Source organism: Procambarus clarkii, chromosome 69, assembly GCF_040958095.1.
Source record: "Procambarus clarkii isolate CNS0578487 chromosome 69, FALCON_Pclarkii_2.0, whole genome shotgun sequence".
In the NCBI taxonomy this organism is placed as follows: Eukaryota; Metazoa; Arthropoda; class Malacostraca; order Decapoda; family Cambaridae; genus Procambarus; species Procambarus clarkii.
The window spans coordinates 12,898,627-12,908,135 of record NC_091218.1 but is presented as its reverse complement, the minus strand read 5'-3'; positions in this window follow the sequence as shown (position 1 = coordinate 12,908,135).

Sequence of the window (9,509 nt, the reverse complement as noted above, 5' to 3'; positions counted from 1 at the left end):
AAAGCGACTCGCGAAAGCGACCTACTGTCCCGTTTTCTGTTTCGGGTCCTCTGGTAGGTTAGGAGACGATTCTTTAAATTGACTGTTTTCTTGACGCTGGGAAATCTTCGGAGGACGGGCTAACTATGAGACCTACACTGAATGATGGTTCCATAGTCAGTCAGTCAGTCAGTCAGTGAGGGCGTCGGCCTGCCGAGCCTAGTGGTCTGATCTGGGGAAAACCATTACTCAGTTAAGAATAAAATAGTTTAGATAATCTCCAGCTGTTGTCTAGGCCAATTCTGATTCTGAGGGCCGCCATCTGTCTAGTGGCCACGAAGGGGACAGGAAGCCCGTGGCTTGTCAAGGGTTTTTCCCACCCCAGTGTTCGTGAGGCGAATGGTTAATGAACATTGTAATATCATTAAAGAGGTGAATCATTAAAAGTTATAAACATTAATACTTAGCATTTTATAAAATAAAATATTATCACAAAAATGAATAAGCAAATATAAACCAAAAATATTATACTTAAAAACAAGACAAAATCTAAACAAGCCTAGGCCTTCTACCAAGATGGCCTATGAAAACTTTGCACCAATTTGATAGGGTTTTACGAAGTCCCCTTAGGCCTAGGCCAGCTATCCTGACCATGGCCAGGATCCTTGACATCCTGGTACCTTCTGCCTGCTAGGTGATGGTACTCACATCGGGGTGTAAGGCAATGTGGCCCAAACGCTTCTGGTCCTCCCAGGATGACACCCACCACAACGTCTTTGTGGACAAACAGCACAGAGCCACAGTATCCAGTGCTATTACTAAACATGTATTAAAGCAGCACTAAAATATACTCTGTTTGGTAAACAATGAATAGAAATCACTTAATATACAGAAAAAACATCAGAGTAGAGAAAGAGACAGATGGCATCCCCCCCCCCCCTTACCGTCCTCGTACAGGGTCGCTGTCTACCCCTCACTGGCCAGTAGTAGTAAGGGTGAAGCCTTAGCGACGATATTTGTTTTTTTTGGAATATAGTCGCTAATGCTTCAGGGTTTCCAGGTAAATTTTGTTGGTTATCGCTGCGTCGTATGGACGATTTTTTTAGGGGGGGAGAGGGAGCTAGAAAATAGACGCCATATGGACGATTTTTTGCTTTGACTTGACAGAGATCCATTTCCAGACTGATTTTCATCAGAGTTCAGTAAAAGACGGAAATAATTTCAGAGACCAAAATATTGTCAGAGGCTATTTATGACCGAAAATATGACAGAGTCCATTTAAGACCAAAATTAGTCAGAGTCCATTTTAAGACCTAAATATTTTAGTTTTACTTACACCTGCATTCTTAAAAAGAGTTCTTATGGAGGAAATTCAAATATTGTCAGAGTCCACTTTAAGACCGAAATTTATCAGAGTCCAGTTTGAGACCAAAATTTGTCAGAGACCGCATTTACAAGTGCATTTTTGCTACTAATAGCCCAATTTTAGCCCAATTTTAAACAGTCATATTTCAGACACAGTACAATAAATAAAAACAATTACTGAACTCTAGTTCATGTCACTGCTTTAGTCCCTGTTGTAGCTTCAATACTAAAAGTCTAATCTTCCTGAAATTTAGGACTGCTATATTTCAGACGTAGTACAATACAATAATTTAGTTACCAAACTCTAGTTCTTGTTCCCACCTTAGTTCCCTCTCGTATCTTCTTTAGTATCTAACCAAATCCATTGAGATTTAAAACATAGTTATTTCAGATGTAGTAAAATAGATCCAAATAGTTATCGAACTCTAGCTCCTGTTCTCCGCCTTAGATTACTCCTGTAAATTCACTACTAACAGTTCAATCCCCCTGTAATTTAAACCCGTTACGTTCCTATCTTATTAAAATAAATTAAAAACATTATCCAAGTTTAAGCTCTTGTCCTCCGCCTTAGTTTGCTCCTGTAAGTTAATTATTGCTAGCCCAAATCCCCTGAGATTTCAAAACCCAACTACATTTCAGACCTTGTAAAATAAATCAAAAGCAAATTATCGAGCTCCAATTCTCGTCCTCTGCCTTAGTTCATCAAACTAAATTATTTCAGATCAAGACGCTCTCCAGCCTATCACCTTTATCTAAAGTATATATATCCTCTCCGTCAATATGCTTGTTTACACGGTAATAAAAATCACACGGTCATATCGCACCTTTCCTTCAATACCCTTTGTTTACTCAGCTATGTAAATAATCATTCACATGATAATAAAACTCACATGGTCATAGTGCGCCTTACCTCTTCTTCCCATCTTCCTCCTTATAATAAATAATAAATGTTTATTCAGGTAAAGTACATACATACAAGAGGTTTTACAAAAATTGATAGATTTATAGATAGAACTAGTACATACAATGCCTAAAGCCACTATTACGCGAAGCGTTTCGGGCAGGAAATCTTCCCCATCTTATCTTACCCACCCCCCTAAACCCCTTATTCTGTGCACCCATTCGCTCACTTATCTCCCTCTTTCCCCTCCTATCTCTCCTTCCCCCTTACCCCACAAATGTCCCGCCCTCCACACCTTACTCCTTCCATACCCCCCTCTCTCCTCCATTTCCTGACCCCATCCTCTCCTATCTCCATCACCCCTTTTCTTCCCCCTCCCTTACCCCCCCCCCCTACTCCTGTGCATCTTACCTATTCCCCAACTTCACCCAAACCTCCCTCCCTCCCCATAATTTAAAGAAATACAGCTTTTATACTCATTATTCATGTTCACTCCATGTTCTGCAAATGTTCATCGCGTGGTCTCTGTGCAACGTTTATACTCACTATTCATGTTTTCTGCGTGTTCAAATCATATTTTTCACCTGTTTCTACATGTTCTTTGTCATATTCTCCATGTTTTCTGTGTTCTTTATCATGTTCTCATAATGTTCTTAGCATATTCTTCACAAGTTCATTGTTCATTCTTTGTTATGTTTTCTGTGTTCTTTGTCATGCTCCCTGCATGCTCACTGTGTTATCGCATTCTCTTGCATGTTCTTTAAAATCAAGTGTATAATTAATTTCTGCCGTTCAGTACAAATTTACCCAGACAAAATTTTCTTGTTGTTTTAGCTAAAAGTATTCGTCAATTAACTGAAAATAGTCAGGAGTAACCTCGTTCAACACTTGTTCTTAATTAAAATAACTTTTTCCTCTTATCTAAAAATAGTCAAAGGAAACGTTCCAACACTGTTCATAACTAACTTTATCCATCGTCATTCAACTAAAAATAGCCACGTTCATCATTTCTTAACTGAAATAATCATTCTCTTAGCTAAAAATAGTCAAAATGTAACTTCTTTCAACACTATTCTTAACTAAAATAACACTTCTCTTCGCTGAAAATAGTCAAATGTAACTTCGTTCAGCACTTTAACTAACATTATTCTTCGTGTAGTAAGAAAAATAGTCAAAAACACTCTTGGAGACATCAAGGACACACCCAAGGACATCAATGATACACTGAAACACATCAATAACGCACTCAAAGACATCAAAGACATCAATAACGCACTCAGACATAAAAAATACTACTCATGTCCTCAAACGTTATTCTCAGAGTCATCAAAAGTTATTCTCAGAGACATCAAAAGTTAATCTCAGTCATCAAAGCTATTCTCTAAGTCGCATTCATGCATAAAAGCTATTCTCTAACTCACCTTCATTCATCAAAGTTGTTCTCTAACTCTCTTTCAGTCATCAAAGTTGATCTCTAAGACATTAATGTTGTTCTGTAAGACATCTTCAGCATTAAATAACACTCCCAAATGTAACTAGTTCAGCTTTTCATATCAAACTTACACTTCTGTTAAAATATATTTTCTTAGTCACTTTATCTTAAAACTGTTCTCTGATCAACAATGCATCATCCTATCTAACCTAACCAATTCTAACCAATTCCTCCCCTACCTGATGTAACTTAAGTAATCAAACTTACCTACCCTAACCTAACCAAACCAAACCTAACCTTACCTTACTAAACTTAACTTACTTAACCTAACCTAACTTAACTAACCTAACCTTACCTTACTAAACTTAACTTACCTAACCTATCCTAACTAAACGTAACTTACCTAATCTAACTTAACTTACATAAAGTGGGGAAATCTGGCTCTAATTTAATTCTAATAAATGTATAATTCTATGAATGCAACTAAAGATTAAATCTAAGATAGCTCGAAGGACCATAAAATATGTTAAGTGAGAGAACCAGTGGCATATGGACCTCTATGATTATAGGTAATTAAATTCTATGATTCTATTCTGCAGTGACTAAATTCTATACATGCTAGAACCAGCTTCCCATGACACATTTTAGGGGATCTTCTATGAGGTTAGTCTACGTGAAACATATTTTATATGATTATAATAATGATAATATGCATACATATAGATTAAATAAAATGTAATGCAAAAAATATTACTGCACGATAAATATTAATGATAAATAATCAGCGCAATATAGTATGTATGTATGATTTTTACACTGAGAGAGAACTATCTACAATATGATGCCCGAAACGCTTTGCGTAATAGTGGCTTTAGGCATTGTATGTACTAGCTCTACCTATAAGTCAACCAATCCTTGTATAAATTTATTGTATGTATGTACCTTACCTAAATAAAATTGTATTGTATTGTATAATAACAACTAATTAAATCTCAGCTGTGACAGAAGAATGTAGTTGATTGACGTCCAATCTCTACAACAGTCTGGAGTCAGCTCTGAGATAATTTATTTATTTATATACAAGAAGGTACATTGGGTTTGTGAGAATACATAGCATAGTATTTACAATCTTGTAAAGCCACTAGTACGCGCAACATTTCAGGCACAAATGCAGAAAATAATGATCCTTGAAGCACGTCATCGTGGTGTACTTTGCTACTCCAGCTGAAATGTAAGTATTATATTAATTCCACTACAAAACCCTAGAATCATTCACTTAATAGTAAATTCTAAATGGATCTGGGGACCAGCCGGACACTTACGTAGGTTTTGTTGTCGCCAAACATCGTAACGAACAGGGAGGTAACCGAATTATATTTTAAAGGCCTCTAAAAACACAATTAAAGATACTAATCTTCCCTGCTGAACGTGGTGTCCGTAAAACTGAAGTTGAAGGATCAATCTGGAGTCTGTAGATGGCCAGATATCTCCGAAATTAAGACTAATCTTGATAAGCAGACTTCAGAACACCTATACAATGGCGGTTGTCTCGTGTGTCTCTCGACAGAATAGCGGCTTCTCTCCCTTCCTGCTCGAAAGTCGCGCATGCGCATAGCTCCCAGTAGGGGTTCCGAGCATAAATTATATGGAAGGAAATGCGTTGTGACGAATGTTTACGTCACAATAAAGGTATTATGTGGCGACTCCTCTTTTCTCGTGATGCAGTAAAATAATTTAGGCGATATTAAATGAACGAGAAAAGATCTGGAGTGGAGATACAATTTATCATTATATTCACTGACGCAGCAAATTGTGGCTGCATCAATTAATTCCAGTAAACAATGATAAATTTATTAACGAAAAGTGAATCTATTAATAAATGCTTATTCTTAATAAAAGACAAAATAAGGCTAGATTCTACTCGACATGTTAATATTTTCGAAATGTTGCTGGTGGCTTGCTGACTGACGCAACATTCACACGATTCTAAGGAAAATATATGACGCTCCACATCCTAATGTAATAAATTCTGTGATACTAAACTACGGATTAGTAGAGTTAGTTAATTATTACGCTTAGTACAGGAAATACATCCTATTGTACTAAGGATTAGTAAATGATTATAAAGCCTAATACAGGAAATACATCCTATTGTATTAGGGATGAAAATAACTGTTGGAAATTTCCAACACATACCCTAACCTAACTTAACTAAATTTAACTTGCATAACCTAACCTAACTTACATAACCTAACCTAACTTACATAACCTAACCTAACCTAACTTAACTAACCTCCCCCACCTAACCTTTAATTAGTTTATATTCTCTCATACATTTCACCCTTTAACTTAATTTCTTTTTGATCTTTGTTTAGTTATTGTTTGATATAATTGTTCTTATTATTCACCCATTAACCTAACCTCTTTTTGATCTTTGTGTATGCATTGTTGGACATAATGTGTTCTTATTCTTTGATCTTTAACCTAATCTTTCAGATTAGGCTATAATCCTAATCTTAGGTTATAACCTAATCTTTCAGATTAGGCTATAATCCTAATCTTAGGTTATAACCTAATCTTTCAGATTAGGCTATAATCCTAATCTTAGGTTATAACCTAATCTTTCAGATTAGGTTATAGTTTATTTGTTTCTGGTGTTTGGACGTATTTGTTGAATATATAATTCCATATGAAACACATACGAGCGAAAAGCGACGTTCTCTATAGAAGGCCAGATTGTACTAGCAGGGATAGAATAAATCTTGAAATTAAACCTTCATCTTAAATTTACATTCGTCAATTTGTATTCCCTGAGCACAATTTATGGTCTTTCAAAACAAAACTTTAAAGTTACAAAAAATGAACATTTGTAGCTGTAAACTTCTCTCCGTCAACCTGCCTCGGGGTACAGGAACCAAACTGTACCACTTCTGAGCAAAATGTACGGAAATTTGTACTTTTTGTGGAATATAAGACTTATAAGGAAGACTTATAAGAATATAAGGAAGCATTAGTAGCTTCAAACTCTACCGTTTTGGTACACTGGTACAGCAGGTGAACAACTGTACCTGAACTACATATACATTTCCGGTCCTGCCAGCATGCCCTCCCCCCTCCCCCCCCTAACAGAAAAAATACAAATTACGCAGCACAAACAAACCATTTTATGATGAAAAAAATCCAAGTATTTTGAAATAGTAACTACAGGCATTAACTAGTGTTCAAAGGTGTTCATGAGAGGATCATCTTGAGAGGGCTATCTTGAGATGATTTCGGGGCTTAGCGTCCCCGCGGCTCGGTCCTCGACCAGGCATTCTTTTTGTTACACATCCCCAGGAAGCAGCCCGTAGCAGCTGTCTAACTCCCAGGTACCTATTTACTGCTAGGCGAACGGGAGCATCAGGGTGAAACACACTCTGCCCATTTGTTTCCGCCTCCACCGGGGATCGAACCCGGAACCTTAGGGACTACGAATCCCGAGCGTTGTCCACTCAGCCGCCAGACTCCCTCTGTCGGGCTATACCGCAAACATACAACATAACGGTCTCTATTATTACCTTATAACACCTTGTCACAAAGTTGTTACATCTTGTTATACCGTCTATATGGACGGTTGGATAGTTGTTACAACTTGCTGGATACTTTATTTAGCAAGTCTCCGTGGTGTAGTGGTAAGACACTGGCCTGGCGTTCCGCGAGCGCTATGTCATGGGTTCGTATCCTGGCCGGGGAGGATTTACTGGGCGCAATTCCTTAACTGTAGCCTCTGTTTAACGCAACAGTAAAATGTGTACTTGGATGAAAAAACGATTCTTCGCGGCAGGGGATCGTATTCCAGGGACCATAGGATTAAGGACTTGCCCGAAACGCTACGCGTACTAGTGGCTCTACAAGAATGTAACAACTCTTGTATATATCTCAAAAAAAAATATATATATATATATATATACAAGAAGGTACATTGGGTTTGTGAGAATACATTGGATAGTACAGTATTTACATTCTTGTAAAGCCACTAGTACGCGCAGCGTTTCGGGCAGAGGTTACTTGTTACTACGTGGTACAGAAGTTGATACAAGTTATTCGTAGGTTGTAGCAACGTATACACATCAGAGGTCCGCGGCTGTTCAACGTCCTCCCAGCGACTATAAGAAATATTGCCGGAACAACCGTGGACATCTTCAAGAGGGAACTAGATTGTTTTCTAAAAGTATGTGCCGGACCAACCGGGCTGTGGTGGGTATGTGGGGCCTACGGGCCGCTCCAAGCAACAGCCTGGTGGACCAAACTCTCACAAGTCGAGGCGATGAATCACAATAACGTGGTTAAAGTATGTTGACCAGACTACACACTAGAAGGTGAAGGGACGACGACGTTTCAGTCCTTCCTGGACCATTCTTCATGGAGAGTAGTCCAAGACGGACCGAAACGTCGTCGTCCCTTCACCTTCTAGTATATTGTCTGGTCAATAAACTCTCACAAGTCAAGCCTGGCCTCGGGCCGGGCTTGGGGAGTAGAAGAACTCCCAGAACCCCATCAAGCAGGTATATGTGGGCCTGCGGGTCGCTCCAAGCAACAGCCTGGTGGACCAAACTCTCACAAGTCAAGCCTGGGCTCGGGCCGGGCTTGGGCAGTAGAACAACTCCCAGAACCCCATCAACCAGGTATATGTGGACCTGCGGGCCGCTCCAAGCAACAGCCTGGTGGACCAAACTCTCACAAGTCAAGCCTGGCCTCGGGCCGGGCTTGGGCAGTAGAACAACTCCCAGAACCCCATCAACCAGGTATATGTGGACCTGCGGGCCGCTCCAAGCAACAGCCTGGTGGACCAAGCTCTCACAAGTCAAGCCTGATCTCGGGCCGAGCTTGGGGAGTAGAAGAACTCCCAGAACCCCATCAACCAGGTATATGTGGACCTGCGGGTCGCTCCAAGCAACAGCCTGGTGGACCAAACTCTCACAAGTCAAGCCTGGCCTCGGGCCGGGCTTGAGGAGTAGAACAACTCCCAGAACCCCATCAACCAGGTATATGTGGACCTGCGGGCCGCTCCAAGCAACAGCCTGGTGGACCAAGCTCTCACAAGTCAAGCCTGATCTCGGGCCGAGCTTGGGGAGTAGAAGAACTCCCAGAACCCCATCAACCAGGTATATGTGGACCTGCGGGTCGCTCCAAGCAACAGCCTGGTGGACCAAACTCTCACAAGTCAAGCCTGGCCTCGGGCCGGGCTTGAGGAGTAGAAGAACTCCCAGAACCCCATCAACCAGGTATCAAGCAGGTCGTAGTTATTAAATATGGACCACCACAACAGCTCAGTGACCAGCCAGGAAGTATGCGTTAGTCCTGAACATAGTACAGGAACAAAGTCAACTCTCAAGAGTATATCTACTGATATACGGATGGGGGGGTCACTTTATGGGGGTACATACCCAATATATATGTGTCCGTCTACACAATATACTCACACATGGACTCCATCCATGTAAGTGCCCCGCCTCATGGAGAACTGTGACCCGTGGGAGTGCTTCACTAACTGTCCACTGTTTACAAGGTGGGGTACTTCCCTTTAAACTGTTTACAAAGTGGGAGTCTAACCTGTCACTGTTTGGCTACGGAGCGGGTTTGGGGATAGGAGGAAACAGTAGGGGATGGGAGTGGAACTTAACCCCCAGAGTGAAACTGGCACACATTAATTTGCATAGTAAATAGGCCCGGGGTAGATGGTTTGATCTGTGGCGCGAACTATGGAAGGTCAAGTGAGGTGAGGATGCTGGCCTTGATCTCCCTCGACTCCCGCGTAAAGTTCATGGTGTAGGTCTGGTGTATACTGTCCAA